The 21,558-nt window shown below is 45.3% G+C and overlaps 1 long non-coding RNA gene and 5 other non-coding genes across 6 annotated transcripts in view; 4 read left to right on the forward strand and 2 right to left on the reverse strand.

Annotated features, from left to right (window-relative positions):
• The window catches only part of LOC133480821 (uncharacterized), a 53,138-nt gene that overhangs the window by 17,358 nt on the left and 14,222 nt on the right, over positions 1-21,558 (forward strand). The gene's annotated exons all lie outside the window — the stretch shown is intronic.
• Positions 678-759, forward strand: trnal-cag (transfer RNA leucine (anticodon CAG)). Its single transcript has one exon. It is a non-coding gene; the product is annotated as a tRNA-Leu (tRNA).
• On the reverse strand, positions 11,676-11,757 carry trnal-aag (transfer RNA leucine (anticodon AAG)). The gene has a single exon. It is a non-coding gene; the product is annotated as a tRNA-Leu (tRNA).
• trnag-gcc (transfer RNA glycine (anticodon GCC)) lies at positions 11,889-11,959 on the forward strand. The gene has a single exon. It is a non-coding gene; the product is annotated as a tRNA-Gly (tRNA).
• On the forward strand, positions 14,571-14,641 carry trnag-acc (transfer RNA glycine (anticodon ACC)). The gene has a single exon. It is a non-coding gene; the product is annotated as a tRNA-Gly (tRNA).
• On the reverse strand, positions 15,768-15,849 carry trnal-aag (transfer RNA leucine (anticodon AAG)). Its single transcript has one exon. It is a non-coding gene; the product is annotated as a tRNA-Leu (tRNA).

The raw sequence follows: 21,558 nt of genomic DNA on the forward strand, positions 1-21,558 counted from the left end.
ACATTTCAGATGAGTATTGAATCAGTAAGTCAGAGGCACTAGCGTGTATATAAACATCAGAAAACTATGATGCAATGAAAAACAACACAATCGAAGTCTGTCGGAGTGGCCGAGCCGTCCAAGCAACTCCATTCACGTTGCAGTCTCTACGGGTATGCTGGTTGAAATTCTGCTCCGAGTGTGACAAAAACTGTCTGTTTGCTCTCCTTGGCATTCCAGTCCAACAGAAATTGGTACTAGGGTGTTATCATTGTTTCTGCCCTACACTGCCACGAATCAACACAAGGGATATTTGTTGAATTATGTTTACAAAGTCTACGTATATGACCCACTTCTGACAAGATGTGAGAAAAAAACACTTGGTTCCTGTCCTTGGTAGTCCAGTACCGGGAGGGAAAATGTGTGTTTTGCAAGCAGAAGGAGTTTATACTCATTTACCTCAAATAGAGCTTAATATACACAAAACAGTCAAGCTGCATTGGCCAGGAATCAGACCCAGGCCTCCCGCGTGGCAGGCGAGAATTCTAAATCTGAACCACCAATGCTTGGTATGGTGGATCTTGCACTTTGACCACATTCCTATGCTCTCGACCGGGTCGCCCACCGGATGAGCAGACACCCTGGGGTGAATATAGACCAGCAACCTGTGTTCCTGCTAAGCAACACAGTTCAAGACTGTCAGGATGGCCGAGCGGTCCATGGCGCTGCATTCAGGTTGCAGTCTCTATGGAGGGGTGGGTTCAAATCCTACTCCTGACAGTGTCTAATGTATAAAGACAATGTGTCCATTTGGTCATTTATTTCCTTTTTGTAAGTGTGCATCTGCTGGGGAATTCAATGCTCACATGGCTAGTGACAATGTGACCCGGAAGGGCGTGATAAATGTATGTATTGTGAGGGTGTACTGGTAATGTCTTGCAGAGGCCCCAGTCAGAAGGAGCTTCTACTCCCACCTCCGGCAAAACTTTGTCCATGTCCCGGGGGAAGCAGGGGACATTAAGTCCGAGTGGTTCTGTCAACAGACTTTGTTTTCATTCTCATGCTCTTGACTTGGATTCCTACATTTCAGATGAGTATTGAATCAGTAAGTCAGAGGCACTGGCATGCATATAAACAGCAGAAAACTATGATGCAATGAAAAACAACACAATCGAAGTCTGTCGGAGTGGCCGAGCCGTCCAAGCAGCTCCATTCAGGTTGCAGTCTCTACGGGTATGCGGGTTGAAATTCTGCTTCTCAGAATCAGAATCATCTTTATTTGCCAAGTATGGCCAAAAAAACACACAAGGAATTTGTCTCCGGTAGTTGGAGCCGCTCTGGTACGACAACAGACAGTCAATTGACAGAGAACAGAGACATAAAGACATTGACAAAAAAACAAACAACTGAGCAATCAAGGGTTGCTAGTTGTCTGGTAATGCCCGTACATTTATTTATTTTTTTTTGACAATTGTGCAAAAGGTGCACAGTCCTCTAGCACTTAGAGCAGTTCGAATGACTAATATTGCAATAGTCCGGTGCAATGACCATTGTGCAAGGGGCGCCAAGACTTCAGGAGTGTATGCAGTTTAAACTGACGAGTAGTACGACAATCTGGGACAATGTTGATTGTGCAAATGTTGCAGATACTCCTCAATCAGTGTGCAAGTGGAGTAGATGCTACTAATTTAGAGTCTCCAATTAATGCATGTTTTTGGGATGTGGGAGGAAACCGGAGTGCCCGGAGAAAACCCACGCAGGCACGGGGAGAACATGCAAACTCCACATAGGCGGGGCCGGGGATTGAACCCGGCTCCTCAGAACTGTGAGGCTGACGCTCTAACCAGTCGGCCACCGTGCCGCCTTATTGCTCGATCAGTCAATTCAAATTGCTCTAAATTGCTTGAGGACTCTGCATCATTTGCACAATTGTCAAGACATACAAAAATTCATTACAAGACATAGAATCAGCAACTGACACCTGGCAAGAAACAACAAACCAGCGTTATCCCAAAAAGGTAACCTATTATCTACAATTTGGAAGAATCTACTTGGTCAAAACAGTCTATCATGCTCCAAGGCATCTACTTAAGGTTTACCATTAACTCGGAAAAACAATAAGGCCGAATCACTCCCTGCGTCCCCTCGTTGCCTCCTGATGCCACACGTGAATACCAAACAGCCAAATAAACCAAATCTCCTCCCCGCGAACAATAACGAGCCAATCCTAAATTTATGCATTTGTACATGCAGCCTCGTGGAAGCGCCAAGATTTCGCGGCTCTCAGTCGAAAAACCTTTCTCTGAAGAGACGAGGAAAAGAGAGAGAGCCATATCAAGCCACCCTCAGAGCCCCGTACAGCAAATCGCCCAAAGGGACCCTGACACGGATGACAAAACATGCACAACAGAATAATACAATCATCGAAATAAATGAACAAAAACAGAGTAAACCACAAAAATAAAACTGTGGAACCAAACATATCAAAATACACACAACCGAAAACAGAAACAATTCTTAATAGTGGTCCCCCTCCATATGGTCTACAGTTCGTGACATTGCTGAAGAAACTTTGAACCATTCAGCCCGGGGCTCGCTGTCCATAATCACAGTCCAAGAACAAGTCCCAGAGTCAAGGTCTACCCAAGCGGGACCCCGAACAGCTCCAGAACACTCCTGGAAAAACAAAAACATCTGCCAGTATTTCGCAACAAAATCAAACACAATACAACAAATTCAACCGGATAGCGAACAATACATCATATGGAGAGCAGTCATGTCCACAGAGCTCGAGCCGAACCAGCAAGGAGAGTCGCTTAATACTTAACTGCCCAATACCCCACTTGCATCGCCTTAGGTCTCCAATCAATGTGGACATGACTCCTGTGCGTACACGACTGAACATCACTCTTATGAAACAAAACAGCACAAAGGAATCTTTGCACAGAAAATGACTTAACGTCGAATTAAAAACAATACACACAAAGTTCACATTGGATATGCATCTAGTACCGTGGACTCCATTGTTACCACGTCACCATTAGTTTCATCATCCTTTAATACTGGCAATTGTACTTTGTCTCCCGGCATTACAACGCCAACCCACCGGAGGATCATGGCCTTGGAAAATGTGAGCAGCAAGGTGCAGAAGCAAAACATGACACACAAAGCCAATACGAGCGCTGCTATCATTTGAACTAACACTTCACCCATAGGCCCAAACCTATCTTGTAACCAAGTATTGGCTGACCAGCCAGCTTCAGCCGAAGGGCCAAAAGCGTCTTTTATGACCTTTAACGCTTCCACTACTGTGATATTACCTGAGTTGTCTGGTGTAACAAGCATCTCCGGTCAAAATTCAGAGAAACACACAAACCACCCTGCCTGGCCAAAATGTAGTCCAGTGCTATGTCGTGTTTAAGCAGAGTTAGTCGATGGCTTCTCTGTGTATTTGACGAAAGCTCGAATCCCTTAATCATTTCATGAACAAAACCCTGCAAAGTGTACGTTATTTCAATGTGATCAGCTAAAAATGTCACTCCATACCATGGGAAAAATCCAATGCCCCATTTTTCTCCTAAACTAATACACCAATGATATGCCTCCAATTTGTGGAACTGCGCCAATTCTCTCTTAGTCCTGGCATCCTTAACTTCAATAGGTTGAACATTAACAGGCCCCTCACCCCGCTTAATAGTTATTACATCATACGGAAGCCGTAATGTTGCCGCACAGCAACATCCAGTACAACCATAAGGTAAAAATATGGAAGCCTTATCTCCACAGACCCACCAAATATCTTTAAAATTCCCCATAGTACTGTTTCCAACTAATGTACGGTTTATTACCTGCAACGTCACACGTTGACCCTTGGCTTGTGAATAAAATGTCACTGAATAGGTCTTGAGCCTATCTCCAAATGGCTGAACTTAAAATTTCATCAAGTAATATACACACTCCAAAATTCCTATGAACCTTTCTGGACGAGTTATCTGGTAATGCCGGTCCATTTTTTACATTTTATTTAATACAATTTTTTTTTGACAATTGTGCAAAAGATGCAGAGTCCTCTAGCACTTAGAGCAGTTTGAATGACTAATATTGTAATAGTCCGGTGCAATGACCATTGTGAAAAGGGCGCCGAGACTTCAAGGAGTGTATGCAGTTTAAAGTGGCGAGTAGTGCGACAATCCGGGACAAGGTTGATTGTGCAAATGTTGCAGATACTCCTCAATCAGTGTGTAAATGGAGCAGATGCTACTGTGGCATGAGTGGCCAGTATTGGTCAACAACAGATATGCAAATAGTGCATCGTTGCGAGACTCCTCCAGTGAGTCCATGAGTAATATATAATTGGCCCCACAGAAATGTGACAACGAACACAAGTCAAGTTGCTGAGGTGTCAAAAACCAAAGGCCTTCCATTTGGCTTGACGTTTGTTTAAATCCCATAAATCATTGTTTGCTACTTCTTGTGACCCCACCGGCCTGAAAAAATAGTTCTACTCCATTTCACCCGCGACTAACCTGGTCTCAGGTGCTCTGCCGGCTGTGTGTTCACCTTGAGAGGTCAGAACCGCAGTTTTCCTTTTACCATCAGACTTAAAGGAGATCTTTATTCCGTCTACTGCCTTGAGAGGAAATGATACTTCCTTTAATAGTTATCCCCTGAGATGGGGCTCTAACTCGTTCTTTTTCTTCTACTAGGTCGACTAAATGGGTCTTATAGGTTAGCGTTAACCATTTAGTAAGGTCACCTCGATTATTCGCTTCCGGTCTGATACAAGAACATGTATATGGTCCCCAGTCTGTGGTTTGGACACACTGTATGCACAGTCACCTTTGACCTCAAACCTCCTCAAAGTATTAAACAACAAGAAATTATCGTCAAAAGTTAACCTCGGCAGATCAAGTTTTTTCCCAAAGAACAGTATCATACTGCGGACACCCACATGGTAGTAAAATGGAATTCCCCAGAACTCCCTCAATCGTAATCATCGTAACGGTTAGGTTTACTTCTTTGACGGGCTGGTCTTGGACTCCTAGGTCCAGTGGTGGTAGCTGTTCCGTGGACTGGGTGTTTACTGCTCTCGATGACGGGTCATTCTAGGTTCTGAAGGCGTGAACTTGAGTTCCTATGGGGCTTGTTGTAGATTGACGTTGCTGAACCTTTTTTCTCTTCCCTCAACGAGTGTGTCATTGTTGGTGCCCAGAGCGTGTAGCTCAGGATCAGTCGAGGCCATATCCCCCGTGGATTGTATTTTACGTTTTATGTTGAAGATCCGCTTGTACTTCTCCTTCATCTTCTCCTTCGGGGACATGAAGTGGTTCGGGGCCATCCTTCTCATGTCTATACCTTTTGTGTGGTTTCTTTTTCTGGTACTTTGACACAGTCTGACAAATGGTACCAGGTTGGTGACCCTTTAACCTGAACCACTGTGCCAGTGCTACGAACAACTTCAAATGGACCTTGTTGGTGTTCGTTAAACCATTTCCTCCTGAAAACTTTCACAAATACCTTGTCACCAGGTTGCACTGTGTTCTTTCTATGTTCCCTGAGTCTCTCTTGCGCTTCGACTTGCTTCTGCCTGTCAACAACATATGTCGATATAGACCTATGTAAAGTCGACAAATACTTGACATACGGCTTCATCTCAGTTTCCAAAAGGGACACTCGGACCTTGCCCACTAATGCGCAAACATGGTGACGGCATTCGTCTACCTGTAACCAATTCATGTGGCGTCATGTGTAAGTCGCAAAGTTCACTCGACCGACATGCCATTAACGCAAAAGGAAGCGCGGCTATCCAGTTGAGTCCCATATGTTGACAAATTTTAACAATTCGATTTTTCAGCACGCCGTTCATCTTTTCACAAATGCCCTGACTTTGCGGATGATATACAGCTCCCAAGCGCTGCGTAATTCCGAATTTTTGGAAAATTATTCTGACCGTTTTATCTTTTCCATGATCCGAGGAAATCCGAACTGGAAGTCCCCACCGGCTTATGAGCTCACAACAACTTAGTTGGGCACGCTTCAGGCCATCGTGAAAATCTATCCACGACCACCAGCAAATATCTTTGATCTTTTCCCCTCAATAGGTTTTGTCATATCAACGAAGTCCACAACTAGTTACCGCATTGGCCCATTGGGGGCTGGAATATAATCTGAAATTTAGGAATCCAAGTCAAGAGCATGAGAATGAAGACAAAGTCTGTTGACAGACGGCAAGTCCGATGACATGACCACAAAGTTGATCATCGAACTGCGGCCTTAGTTTGTCCTAGTGTCAAGTGCTCGTCTGGAAACCCTTATCAGAATCAGAATCAGAATCATCTTTATTTGCCAAGTATGTCCAAAACACACAAGGAATTTGTCTCCGGTAGTTGGAGCCGCTCTAGTACAACAGACAGTCAATTTACAGAACACTTTGGAGACATAAAGACATTGACAAAAAACAATTGTGCAAAAAGATGCAGAGTCCTCTAGCACTTAGAGCAGTTCGAATGACTAATATCGCAATAGTCCGGTGCAATGACCATTGTGCAAAGGGCGCTGAGACTTCAAGGAGTGTATGCGGTTTAAAGTGACGAGTAGTGCGATAATCTGGGACAATGGTTGTGCAAATGTTACAGATACTCCTCAATCAGTGTGCAAATGGAGCAGATGCTACTCTGGCATGAGTGGCCAGTATATGCAAATAGTGCAGCATGGCGAGACAACTACAGTGAGTGCACGAGTAATACATAATTGGCCCCACAGAAATGTGACAACGAACTCAAGTTGCCAGCTTGTTGTAATGGAATTATAGGTTAGCTGTTTAAGAAGTTGATTGCAAGAGGGAAGAAGCTGTTGGAATGCCTACTAGTTCTACACGAACGACTGTCAAACTCCTGAAGTTTGCAGATGACACCACTGTCATCGGCCTCATCAAGGACGGTGACGAGACTGCATATCGACAGGAAGCGGAGCGGCTGGAGCTGTGGTGCGGCCGACACAACCTGGAGCTGAACACGCTCAAGACTGTAGAGATGATCGTGGACTTCAGGAGGCATCCTTCGCCACAGCTGCCCCTCACGTTGTCCAGCTGCCTTGTGTCAACCGTCGAGACCTTCAAATTCCTGGGAATTACAATCTCTCAGGACCTGAAGTGGGCGACCAACATCAACTCCGTGAAGATGGTGTTCATTATTGACAGGTTGTGATGAGCACATTATTCCTATAAGTAAGCACTACACGCACTCAGATCGGGGAGGGGTCAGGAGGCGTTTGCCTTTATCACGCCCTTCCGGGTCACATTGTCACTCGCCATGTGAGCATTTAATTCCCCCAGCAGAGGCGCACTCACAAAAAGGAAATCAGAGACAGAATGGACACATTGTCTTTATACGTTAGACACTGTCAGGAGTGGGATTGGAACCCACGCCTCCATCGAGACTGCAACCTGAATGCAGCGCCTTGGATCGCAGTTATAATTTTATAATCACCTCTGGCATATCCGCCCACTTCTGTGAATGGAAAGGATTGCATTCGCTATGCTGTATTAATAGTCACTATACTGTATCAACTCAATATTGTAAGGATGTCTTTAGTTGACTGGTGTACCTCACGTAATTTTCTATATCCTGTTTGCTACAAATAGGAATTTCTATGTATATCTACTTACAAAAATTACATACTCTCTTTATATTCCCAATTACAGTCTTCCAGCTGCCAAAAATGAAAAATGACTCCCACTGACACAAGTTAACACATCTTCCATTACTTTGCAACCTATGTCAAAGCCACAAACAAGACTAAAGCAATCATATGCGCTAAAGTGCTTCTCACGATCCTCTGTCACTTCAAGTGCCCTCTCAGCATCCATCCATTTTCTGAGCCGCTTCTCCTCACGAGGGTCGCAGGCGTGCTGGAGCCTATCCCAGCTATCATCGGGCAGGAGGCGGTGTACACCCTGAACTGGTTGCCAGCCAATCACAGGGCACATAGAAACAAACAACCATCCGCACTCACATACACGCCTACGGGTAATTTAGAGTTGTCAATTAACCTACCATGCATGTTTTTGGGATGTGGGAGGAACCCGGAGTTGGTTGACATGATGATGAGGAGAAAGGTTGATATATTGTGTGTCCAGGAGACCAGGTGGAAAGGCAGTAAGGCTAGAAGTTTAGGGGCAGGGTTTAAATTATTTTAACATGGTGTAGATGGGAAGATAAATGGAGTCGGGGTTATTTTAAAAGAAGAGTTGGCCCAGAATGTCTTGGAGGTGAAAAGAGTATCAGATCGAGTGATGAGGCGGAAACTTGAAATTGAGGGTGTTTTGTATAATGTGATCAGTGGCTATGCCCCACAGGTAGGATGTGACATAGAGGTGAAAGAGAAATTCTGGAAGGAGCTTGATGAAGTAGTTCTGAGCATCCCAGACAGAGAGAGAGTCGTAATTGGTGCAGATTGTAATGAAACTGTGGTACTGCATGCGGAAGTCTGGAGTGGCAGAGAAGTATGTTAGAATAATACAGGACATGTACGAGGGCAGCAGAACAGCGGTGAGGTGTGCTGTAGGTGTGACAGACGAATTTAAGGTGGAGGTGGGACTGCATCAGGGATCAGCCCTGAGCTCCTTCCTGTTTGCAGTGGTGATGGATAGGCTGACAGATGAGGTTAGACTGGAATCCCCGTGGACCATGATGTTTGCAGATGACATTGTGATCTGCAGTGAAAGCAGGGAGCAGGTGGAGGAACAGTGAGAAAGATGGAGGGATGCACTGGAAAGCAGAGGAATGAAAATTAGCCGAAATAAAACAGAAGATATGTGCATGAATTGGAGGGGTGTTGGGGGAAGAGTGAGGCTACAGAGAGACGAGATAGAAAGGGTGGAGGACTATAAATACTTGGGGTCAACCGTCCAGAGCAATGGTGAGTGTGGTCAGGAAGTGAAGAAACGGGTCCAAGCAGGTTGGAACGGGTGGAGGAAGGTGTCAGGTGTGTTATGTGACAGAAGAGTCTCTGCTCGGATGAAGTGCTTCCTCAACCACTAACCACATGAACTTTCCTGTAGTTAAGACCAGTCACCTAGGGCCTCTTGTCGGGCCAAATCACAGCTTCTCCATGTCATAATCAGCATCTTTCTCTTGCCACTCACATTTTTCTTCCTCTGGCACCGCGGACAACATCAACTGTTACTGCAGGGAGAAAGTAAATTAACTGATCCTTTTTAACAACATAATTTCCTTCAGCATCCATTTCTTAGCCTGCTCCTTTTTTTTTTAGCCGCAGCATCAGCCGCACCATTAATAAATAGTAACAGTAATAGTGACCTTCATATAACTCCAGTGCCCTGCACATGGCCAGCAGTTCTGCAGCTTGAGCGGAGGGTTTCATAAAATAATTTATGGACCAAAGCGTTTGGAATTCAGAATTTGGGTCTCCGCGATGTCTTCAGCGGCCTCTTGTTTACAGGGATACTACGGCATGTTAACAAAAGCAGTCGGGTGTACCTCGAATGTTACTGGAGTCACATAGACCCCCATCTGCAGGCCCCTCGGACCACAGTGAGTCCGACCGCGCGTTCAACAGCTGTGCACCGTTCTCATGGTCCGAGAGCTCTCTGCCATGGAATCGTGCCAAAGTCACATGCTCCAACATTCCCCGTCTACCGTGGCACCCTGAATACAAAAACATTCAGTACGAGGAGAGTACAACGCATTGTATTTGACCTTGTTGCCAATCATTTGCCAAATGGCATTTTCTTACCATGGGTGCCATTTCTCAGGCTTCATGACCGAGTGCAAGTGCAAGTGAAATATGTGGAAAAGATGTCGAAATCATAAACCACTCACTCTGCGCTGGCGTCAAGGTGGAGGCAGCTGCCACACCTTGCTTCCCTATGTAAATACCTCAACTATTGAGCATCAAGTTTTCATCCTGTATTGACTCAAAGGCTTCTCTGTAAACCAAATCGTCATTTTTATCATAGTACAGTGTGAGATGGAGGGGATAGATCGGAGGGCTGTTGAAGGCAAAAGAGTCGATTCAGGCCTTCCACTGCAGGAAGCCCGAGTCGACGCCGCCTTGGTTTCTGCAGCGGTCGCTTCCGGAATTTCATGTTGCAACATGTTCCATGCGGCGGAATATTTTCCACTCTCAGTTCATCACGGTCCCATCGGGTAACCGTATCGTCAGTCCATCCAGGCTACAAAGGATGGTATCCCTGGTTTTGAGAAGCAGATCTCTGCACATCATATTCACTGGAGCCCCTTATGTGTGAAGATGGTGTTCATTATTGACAGTCTGTGACGAGCACATTATTCCTATAAGTAAGCACTACCCGCGCTCAGATCGGGGAGAGGTGAGGAGGCCTTCGCCTTTATCACGGCCTTCCGGGTCACATTGTCACGAGCCATGTGAGCATTGAATTCCCCCAGCAGAGGCGCACTCCTCAATCGGTGTGCAAATGGAGCAGATGCTACTCTGGCATGAGTGGCCAGTATATGCAAATACTGCAGCATGGCGAGACAACGACAGTGAGTGCATGAGTAATACATAATTGGCCCCACAGAAATGTGACAACGAACTCAAGTCAAAAAATTGCTAGCATGTTGTAATGGAATTGTAGGTTAGGTGTTTAAGAAGTTGATCTGCCCCCAACATCGAAGCAAACACACCACCTGGTGGGAATCAGATTGCAGCTCCGCCCCTCTTTTGACCCCAGTGTCCAAGAAATGCGGCAACAAGTCCGATGACATGACCACAAAGTTGATCATCGAACTGCGGCCTTAGGTTTTCCTGGTGTCAAGTGCTCATCTGGAAACCCTTATGTGTGAAGATGGTGTTCATTATTGACAGTCTATGACGAGCACATTATTCCTATAAGTAAGCACTACTCAGTCTAATCACACTCGAAGCAGAATTTCAACCCGCATACCCATAGAGACAGCTAACTGAATGGAGTTGCTTGGACGGCTCGGCCACTCCGACAGACTTCGATTGTGTTGTTTTTCATTGCATCGTACTTTTCTGATGTTTATATGCATGCTAGTGCCTCTGACTTACTGATTCAATACTCATCTGAAATGTAGGAATCCAAGTCAAGAGCATGAGAATGAAGACAAAGTCTGTTGACAGGACATGGACCACTCGGACTTAATGTCCCCTGCTTCCCCCGGGACATGGACAAAGTTTTGCCGGAGGTGGTGAGTTGAAACTCCTTCTGACTGGGGACTCTGCAAGACATTACCAGCACACCCTCACAATACGTAATTCTCTTTCAGGTCAAACTGACATATGCCCCCAACATCGAAGCAAACACACCACCTGGTGGGAATCAGATTGCAGCTCCGCCCCTCTTTTGACCCCAGTGTCCAAGAAATGCGGCAACAAGTCCGATGACATGACCACAAAGTTGATCATCGAACTGCGGCCAAAGGTTGTCCTGGTGTCAAGTGCTCATCTGGACACCCTTATGTGTGAAGATGGTGTTCATTATTGACAGTCTATGACGAGCACATTATTCCTATAAGTCAGCACGACTCGTGCTCAGATCGGGGAGGGGTGAGGAGGCCTTCGCATTTATCACGCCCTTACGGGTCACATTGTCACGAGCCAGTTGAGCATTGAATTTCCCCAGCATTGGCGCACTCACAAAAAAGGAAATAAAAGATAAAACAGTCACATTGTCTTTATACATTCGACACTGTCAGGAGTGGGATTTGAACCCACGCCTCCATAGAGACTACAACCTTAATGCAGCACCTTTGACCGCTCAGCCATCCTGCCAGTTTCACATTGTGTTGTTTAGAAGAAACACAGGGACCGGGTCTTTATTCATCCCAGGGGGTCTGCTCATCGGTGGGCGACCCATTCGAGAGCATTGGAATGTGGTCAAAGTGCAAGATCCACCATACCAAGCATTGGTGGTTCAGTGGTAGAATTCTCACCTGCCAATCGGGAGGCCTGGGTCCGATTCCCGGCCAATGCAGCTTGACTGTTTAGTGTAAATTCAGATCTATTTGAGGTAAATGAGTACAAACTCCTTCTGCTTGCAAAACACACATTTTCCCCTCCCGGTACTGGACTACCGAGGACAGGAACCAAGTGTTTGTTGGTCACAGCTTGTCAGAAGTGGGTCATATGCGTAGACTTTGCAAATGTAATTCACCAACTTGGCACGCTGGGCCATCCTCACAAATATCCCTTGTGTTGTTTCGTGGCAGTGTAGGGCAGAAACAATGATAACACCCTAGTACCAATTTCTGTTGGACTGGAAAGCCAAGGAGAGGAAAAAGACAGGTTTTGTCAGTCTAATCACACTCGAAGCAGAATTTCAACCAGCATACCTGTAGAGATCGCAACGTGAATGGAGTTGCTGAGACGGCTCGGCCACTCCGACAGACTTCGATAGTTTTGTTTTTCATTGCATCATAGTTTTCTGATGTTTATATGCATGCTAGTGCCTCTGACTTACTGATTTAATACTCATCTGAAATCCAAGTCCAAGGAATCCAAGTCAAGAGCATGATAATGAAACCAAAAGTCTGTTGACAGAACATGGACCACTCGGACTTAATGTCCCCTGCTTCCCCCGGAACATGGACAAAGTTTTGCCGGAGGTGGGAGTTGAAGCTCCTTCTGACTGGGGACTCTGCAAGACATTACCAGCACACCCTCACAACACGTAATTCTCTTTCAGGTCGAACTTACATCTGCCCCCAACATCGAAGCAAACACACCACCTGGTGGGAATCAGAATGCAGCTCCGCCCCTCTTTTGACCCCAATGTCCAAGAAATGCGGCAACAAGTCCGATGACATGACCACAAAGTTGATCATCGAATTGCGGCCATAGGTTGTCCTGGTGTCAAGTGCTCATCTGGAAACCCTTATGTGTGAAGATGGTGTTCTTTATTGACAGTCTGTGATGAGCACATTATTCCTATAAGTAAGCACGACTCGCGCTCAGATCGGGGAGGGGTGAGGAGCCCTTCGTCTTTATCACGCCCTTCCGGGTCACATTGTCATGAGCCATGTGAGCATTGAATTTCCCCAGCATCGGCGCACTCACAAAAAAGGAAATAAAAGATAGAATGGGCACATTGTCTTTATACATTCGACACTGTCAGGAGTGGGATTTGAACCCACACGATAACAGACAGTCAATTTCCAGGACATTTTGGAGACATAAAGACATAGACAAAATAAATAAATAAATAAACAGTCACTGAGCAGTCAAGGGTTGCTAGTTATCTGGTAATGCCGGTAAATTATTTTTTTTTTTTGACAATTGTGCAAAAAAATGCAGAGTCAGTTCGACCGGAAAGAGAATTACGTATTGTGAGGGTGTGCTGGTAATGTCTTGCAGAGTCCCCAGTCAGAATGAGCTTCAACTCCCACCGCCGGCAAAACTTTGTCGTTGTCCCGGGGGAAGCAGGGGACATTAAGTCCGAGTGGTCCATGTTCTGTCAACAGACTTTGTCTTCATTCTCATGCTCTTGACTTGGATTCCTACATTTCAGATGAGTATTGAATCAGTAAGTCAGAGGCACTAGCATGCATATAAACATCAGAAAACTATGATGCAATGAAAATCAACACAATCGAAGTCTGTCGGAGTGGGCGAGCCTCTAGCACTTTGAGCAGTTTGAATGACTAATATTGCAATAGTCCGGTGCAATGACCATTGTGCAAAGGGCGCTGAGACTTCAAGGAGTGTATGCGGTTTTAAGTGACAAGTAGTGCGATAATCTGGGACTGGTTGTGCAAATGTTACAGATACTCCTCAATCAGTGTGCAAATGGAGCAGATGCTACTCTGGCATGAGTGGCCAGTATATGCAAATACTGCAGCATGGTGAGACAACTACAGTGAGTGCACGAGTAATACATAATTGGCCCCACAGAAATGTGACAACGAACTCAAGTAAAAAAATTGCCAGCATGTTGTAATGGAATTGTAGGTTAGGTGTTTAAGAAGTTGATCTGCCCCCAAAATCGAAGCAAACACACCACCTGGTGGGAATCAGATTGCAGCTCCGCCCCTCTTTTGACCCCAGTGTCCAAGAAATGCGGCAACAAGTCCGATGACATGACCACAAAGTTGATCATCGAACTGTGGCCTTAGGTTGTCCTGGTGACAAGTGCTCATCTGGAAACCCTTATGTGTGAAGATGGTGTTCATTATTGACAGTCTGTGACGAGCACAATATTCCTATAAGTATGCACAACTCGCGCTCAGATCGGGGAGGGGTGAGGAGGCCTTCGCCTTTATCACGCCCTTCCAGGTCACATTGTCACGAGCCATGTGAGCATTGAATTTCCCCAGCAGAGGCACACTCACAAAAAAGGAAATAAAAGATAGAATGGGCACATTGTCTTTATACATTCAACATTGTTAGGAGTGGGATTTTAACCCACGCCTCCATAGAGACTGCAAACTTAATGCAGCCCCTTGGACCGCTCGGCCATCCTGACAGTTTCATATTGTGTTGTTTAGAAGAAACACATGGTCCGGGTCTTTATTCACCCTAGGGGGTCCGGTGGGCGACCCGTTCGAGAGCATTGGAATGTGGTCAAAGTGCAAGATCCACCATACCAAGCATTGGTGGTTCAGTGGTAGAATTCTCGCCTACCACGCGGGAGGCCCAGGTCCGATTCCCGGCCAATGCAGCTTGACTGTTTAGTGTAAATTAAGCTCTATTTGAGGAAAATTAGTACAAACTCCTTCTGCTTGCAAAACACACATTTTCCCCTCCCGGTCCTGGACGACCGAGGACAGGAACCATGTGTTTGTTGGTCACATCTTGTCAGAAGTGGGTCATTTGCGTAGACTTTGCAAACGTAATTCACCAACTTGGCGCGCTGGGCCATCCTCGCAAATATCACTTGTGTTGTTTCGTGGCAGTGTAGGGCAGAAACAATGATAACACCATTGTACCAATTTCTGTTGGACTGGAAAGCCAAGGAGAGGAAACAGACACTTTTTGTCAGTCTAATCACACTCGAAGCAGAATTTCAACCCACATACCCGTAGAGACAGCAAACTGAATGGAGTTGCTTGGACGGCTCGCCCACTCCGACAGACTTCGATTGTGTTGATTTTCATTGCATCATAGTTTTCTGATGTTTATATGCATGCTAGTGCCTCTGACTTACTGATTCAATACTCATCTGAAATGTAGGAATCCAAGTCAAGAGCATGAGAATGAAGACAAAGTCTGTTGACAGAACATGGACCACTCGGACTTAATGTCCCCTGCTTCCCCCGGGACAACGACAAAGTTTTGCCGGCGGTGGGAGTTGAAGCTCATTCTGACTGGGGACTCTGCAAGACATTACCAGCACACCCTCACAATACGTAATTCTCTTTCCGGTCGAACTGACATCTGCCCCCAACATCGAAGCAAACACACCACCTGGTGGGAATCAGATTGCAGCTCCGCCCCTCTTTTGACCCCAGTGTCCAAGAAATGCGGCAACAAGTCCGATGACATGACCACAAAGTTGATCAGCGAATTGCGGCCTTAGGTTGTCCTGGTGTCAAGTGCTCATCTGGAAACCCTTATGTGTGAAGATGGTGTTCATTATTGACAGTCTGCGATGAGCACATTATTCCTATGAGTTTGCAATACTCGCGCTCAGATCGGGGAGGGGTGAGGAGGCCTTCGCCTTTATCACGCCCTTCCGGGTCACATTGTCACGAGCCATGTGAGCATTGAATTTCCCCAGCAGAGGCGCACTCACAAAAAAGGAAATAAAAGATAAAATGGGCACATTGTCTTTATACATTCGACATTGTTAGGAGTGGGATTTTAACCCACGCCTCCATAGAGACTGCAACCTTAATGCAGCGCCTTGGACCGCTCGGCCATCCTGACAGTTTCATATTTTGTTGTTTAGAAGAAACACAGGGTCCGGGTCTTTATTCATCCCAGGGGGTCTGCTCATCCGGTGGGTGACCCGTTCGAGGGCATTGGAATGTGGTCAAAGTGCAAGATCCACCGTACCGAGCATTCGTGGTTCAGTGGTAGAATTCTCGCCTACCACGTGGGAGGCCTGGCTCCGATTCCCGGCCAATGCAGCTTGACTGTTTAGTGTAAATTAAGCTCTATTTGAGGTAAATAAGTACAAACTCCTTCTGCTTGTAAAACACACATTTTCCCCTCCCGGTACTGGACGACCGAGGACAGGAACCAAGTGTTTGTTGGTCACATCTTGTCAGAAGTGGGTCATATGCGTAGACTTTGCAAACGTAATTCACCAAGTTGGCGCGCTGGGACATCCTCACAAATATCCCTTGTGTTGTTTCGTGGCAGTGTGGGGCAGAAACACCCTAGTACCAATTTATTCTATCCATTATTGCATCGTGGTTTTTGTGGGCCTTAATGCCTGTGTCCACCATTTTTTGTGGGGTCCACCTGCCGGTAAAATGGGTCGTTTGTCCCCATGTCTGACACCAAATACAAATAGTCTTGAGTTGATGAAAGCGGTTGTGGAGTGTGTGGTGTGTACGCAGAGCGGGTGCATAAGCACCACATGTGCGCATTTTTTTATAAAAGCCGCAGCTGCTGCTGCATACCTCTCGCAGTCAGATGCACGTGCTACTATTGGTTCTAACAAAACACTCGTGTGTTGTAGTACCTTTCTTTCGCCCCGTACTAGTTGGTACAATACTGCAACAGCAGTATGAGTTTTTTTTCGAGATGTCCAAATGAAATGGTTGTTTATAGTTAGGAAATGCCAAAGTAATATCTTGACTTAATTCTTGTTTAATTTGGATGAAGAGTTCTTTCTCATCATGTGTCCAATTGAGTTTAGCCGGCAGATTTCTTAATCGTTCTCGTTTAAGTGCCAATGAAATGTGAGGCGCAGAAAATGGCATTTTGAACCAAGGCAATAAATCCGATGTCAGGTCAACCACTGCCACAACACCCTCTCCTCCCACCACTAGTCTATCAGTTGGTAAAATACCATGAGTGTCTGATAGTTTTTCAAAATTCTTGTTGATAAATCAAATCGTGTTCTCTATCATAGAACAAGGTACAATGTGGAGGGTCAGGGGGTGGCAGGAATGGCCCCCCAAGGACACAACCCACAGCTTCCACTCCGCAAATGCCTGCAGCATGCTGTTATTTATTTGACACGTGTCGAGCAGTCCCCAATAGATGTCAGCAACAGGAGTCACAGTTTTTTGTTGGACACATGCCAGCACATGTGTACGTAGGTCTCCTTTGGCCGGCAGCATGGTTCCACCTGGAAACACAATGTCAAGTCCGTGTACTGCACAGACAATGGCAGCATTACATTTCTGTAAAATGTCTCTTTGGCACATTTCCCCTGCCTCGTCCTGTTGTTTCACCACGTCCTCTGGGCAGCAGGTTGGGACAACAGTTGGCAGTGTGTCCCTCTTGTCCATAAGCGTAACAACTGTAGTTACTCTGTGCTTCAGCAGGGCCTCGACAGACACGTGCAACGTGTCCAATTTTTCCACATGCGAAGCATCTTATGGAGTTCACGCCGCGGGACTGACCCCTGAAACCACCTCCGACCCCCCTCTAGTCTGCTGCTGTAGTAGCAAAGTGGCCCACGTCGGGTCCTGCGACAGTAGCTGAGGTGCCATGACAGATAGTGCCTGTTTTTTTGTTTGTTTGTTTGTTTGTTTTTTTTCTGACACATTTTTTCTGGCAGCGACTTCGATGCAGTTTTAGCAAGGTTTTCTGCATTTGTTCTATCTCACTGTTTTTAGAAGTCTTTTTGTCTATCCATCTTTTCATAAAGTGAAGTACTGCTAGTTCTGGGTATAGTGAGGAAGTTTGTGGTGCCTGCGCGTATGGTGTTTTTTTTTTCTTTCAATCTCATCCTCCTTTCTTTCTCTTTTTTCCTTTTGTCATGCCATAATCATGGCATCATCTTTTGGTTCAATCATCCCCACTGATGCAAGTACATTCATCACTGTACACGGAGCTTGTTCTTTTTCAGCGATTTTAGAGTTGACTTAAAGACGGACGTTTTTTTTAGAAGTTTGATTTCTACAACTAGTCTGTCTTTTAGACGGTGTAACTCAGGAAGCAAAGGCTCAGTCTTTCTGATTTGTCCTTCTTCCTCTTTTTTATCTAATCACTTACTCTCGTTCCTTTTTCTGTTTCTTCTCCCCTACATGCCTTAGTCCCGTATAGTGTAACAGTAACTTTGTGAATTGCCACCTTTTCACCCTTCGTGACCTGAATCTCCTAATACCAATTCAGGGTTTTCTACCAATTGACAATGTTTGTCAAAATGTCCTTCCATACATCCATTCATTTTCTGAGCCGCTTCTCCTCACTAAGGTCGCAGGCTTGCTGGAGCCTGTCCTGGTGTCAAGTGCTCATCTGGAAACCCTTATGTGTGAAGATGGTGTTCATTATTGACAGTCTGCGATGAGCACATTATTCCTATGAGTTTGCAATACTCGCGCTCAGATCGGGGAGGGGTGAGGAGGCCTTCGCCTTTATCACGCCCTTCCGGGTCACATTGTCACGAGCCATGTGAGCATTGAATTTCCCCAGCAGAGGCGCACTCACAAAAAAGGAAATAAAAGATTAGCTGGCAACCCTGAACTGGTTGCCAGCTAATTGCAGGGCACATAGAAACAAACAACCATTCGCACTCACATTCACAACTAGGGGCAATTTAGAGTTGTCAATCAACCTACCACCCATGTTTTTGGGATGTGGGAGGAAACCGGAGTGCCCGGAGAAAACACACACAGGCACGGGGAGAACATGCAAACTCCAAACAGGCGGGGCTGGGGATTGAACCCTGGTCCTCAGAACTGTGAGGCAGACGCTCTAACCAGTCGTCCACCGTGCCGAAAAATTTCCTTCCATAATATAAATATGGGGAGAATTCATAGAAAAGTACGGAGCCTCCCTGGTGCCAAGGTATGAGAAAAATAAAATTCATTGATAATCTGTTCCCTCAGTTTAGTAATCTGTTCCCTCAGTTTAGTAATCCGTTCCCTCACTTTAGTAATCCGTTCCCTCAGTTTAGTAATCTGTACCCTCAATTTAGTAATCTGTACCCTCAGTTTAGTAAACTGTACCCTCAGTTTAGTAATCCGTTCCCTCAGTTTAGTAATCCGTACCCTCAGTTTCGTAAACTGTACCCTCAGTTTAGTAATCTGTACCCTCAGTTTAGTAAACTGTACCCTCAGTTTAACAAATGTCTGGGGCTCCGTATACCTACGTATATCTGTCAAGTGAAGTAAATTCTATTTGGATGTTATATTCTTACTGGTGTGAATTCTGTGTATAAATTGTCATGTCGTGATATATCCTACGTCCCATTTTTTCAACTGAAAGGCAATATTGCTGTAGTTCGAGGGGATTGATCATTATATAGCAGTACTAGCAGGACCGGCTACAATTAGCCTGCGTGTTTCCTTTCACTTTCCGTGCTTTTAAGCATCCGCTCGCTGCAATCACGCTATCATGACAACCTTCGTATCACCGATGTGTTGACGTTAGTGTGTTTTTTTTTCTGGCACATAGCGGCCACCAAACGGGTCCTAGTTGAGTTGAGTTCTCGCCGCAGAAGTGGAAGTTCGCAGACAGACAAATGCGTCTGTGATGGATCAAGCAATGTAAGTATCTTGTCTGCAGTTTTTCACCTTTTTGTTTCATGATAAGAATTTGTTGGGGCTATTTACTGCCGTACTGAGCTACCAGATTTTCTTTTTCAACTGGAAGACAAAGTTTGAGGGGGTTGATATTGGCAGTGGCCGGCTATAATGAATGCACGTTTCTTTGCAACGATGTTTTTATCAGACTTTTAAGACATTGACTGGAGTCATGCTATCATATAAAACTCTTCTATACCCCGCATGCTCCGATTTAAGGAGTGTTCAGGAAGAGATTTTGGGCAGCCGTCGAGATATCTTCCTCATTCCTTATCACAGGGGTTCCCAAACGTTTAGGAAGGAACCCCCCACTGCCCCCCCCAAAAAAATAGCAAACCTGCTCACTGAGGACCCCCCCCACACACACACACACACTTGTTTGGATAGGTGGTTAAAGCTCAACATAACACTGACATTTTTTCTCTCAGAACTGTCAATATAAATCTATTCTTTTAGCCTATGTAACTAAATATGCTAAATGATACTCCAATTAATTATTCATTTGATCACATATCCATTCTCCAGTGTAATTGGAAATCTAAACAGAATTCTATTCCCCCCCCTACAGAACTGGTGTGATGTTTGACAAGTACTGGTATCCATTATGGATCAACAAGAACTCATAGAGCTTTACTTTCATTTGGAACTTAACTACTAACACATTCTGCACGTGCTGAACTCCAAACACAGGATTGATCTTAGTTTGAGGACCCTCAAACAAATTCTGAAGAAGCATGGATTGTTCCGCCGAATCTATTATGACCACCCAGAGACAGTTGTGGACTTTATCAGGGAGGAGCTACAAGGCTCAGGGGCTTTGCATGGCTACAGGTGGATGCGCACAAAATGCAAAGACAGGGGACTGCATGTACGTGGGGAAGATGTACGCCTGCTCCTTTCCGCGATTGACCCAGAGGGCACCGAATTTAGAAGGAGAAGACGACTGCACAGACGAGCATACTTTGCCAAGGGTCCAAATTTTGTCTGGCATGTTGATTCGGATGACAAATTAAAACCATTTGCCATTTGTATCAGTGGAGCCATTGATGGTTTTCCAAGGCGAATTCTGTGGCTGAATGCATACCATACAAGCAGTGATCCAAAAGTCATCAGTGGCTACTTTATTGAAACCATTAAGGAATTAGGTGGATGTGCGCGCATCGTGAGATCTGACACGGGGACAGAAAACTGTTCCATCCGAGATATGCAGCGTTTCGTTCGTGGGACCCACAGTGATGTTCATGGTGGTGAAAAGAGCTTTGTTGTTGGGAGAAGCACATCTAATCAGAGAATCGAGAGTTGGCGGGGCTTTCTCCGTCGAGAGAGTGTGGGGAATTCTGGCTGGACCTCTTCCACAGACTGAAGGATGAGGGACATTGTGATGGCGACCTACTGGACAAGAACCTCATGTTGTTTTGCTTCCTTGGTTTAATACAGGCAAGTAGCAACATTTCACAGGCATTTTGCATGTGTTTACTTCATGTTGGCTTCCTCTGTGCCATATCATGGCAAAGTTACAAATGTGCTCTGATATTTTTCTTCCCAGGAATGGGACTTTGCATTGAAAAAGTTCAATGGCATTGCCCATTTGCAAACATATTCAACCTTTGCCCCACTCTCCATCAAAATAACATTCAACATTGGTCAGGAGCAATTTCTTGAGGTTTTCTGTGACATTAGAAACAAATTGTATTTACAGTGCAGTCTCACTGGATTTTATTCTTTTGGCATAGTAGGCCTTGGCAGGCACATGCACAAACATTTTTGAGGACAGCTGGTACTCAAGCTAAAAAAGGACACCCATTCGCAAAATTATTCATTCAATTAAGAAAATCGGTATGTACAGTGGGTACGGAAACTTTTCAGACCCCCTTAAATTTTTCACTCTTTGTTATATTGCAGCCATTTGTTAAAATAATTTTTCATTTTT

Source organism: Phyllopteryx taeniolatus, chromosome 7 (genome assembly GCF_024500385.1).
Source record: "Phyllopteryx taeniolatus isolate TA_2022b chromosome 7, UOR_Ptae_1.2, whole genome shotgun sequence".
NCBI classification, from domain to species: Eukaryota; Metazoa; Chordata; class Actinopteri; order Syngnathiformes; family Syngnathidae; genus Phyllopteryx; species Phyllopteryx taeniolatus.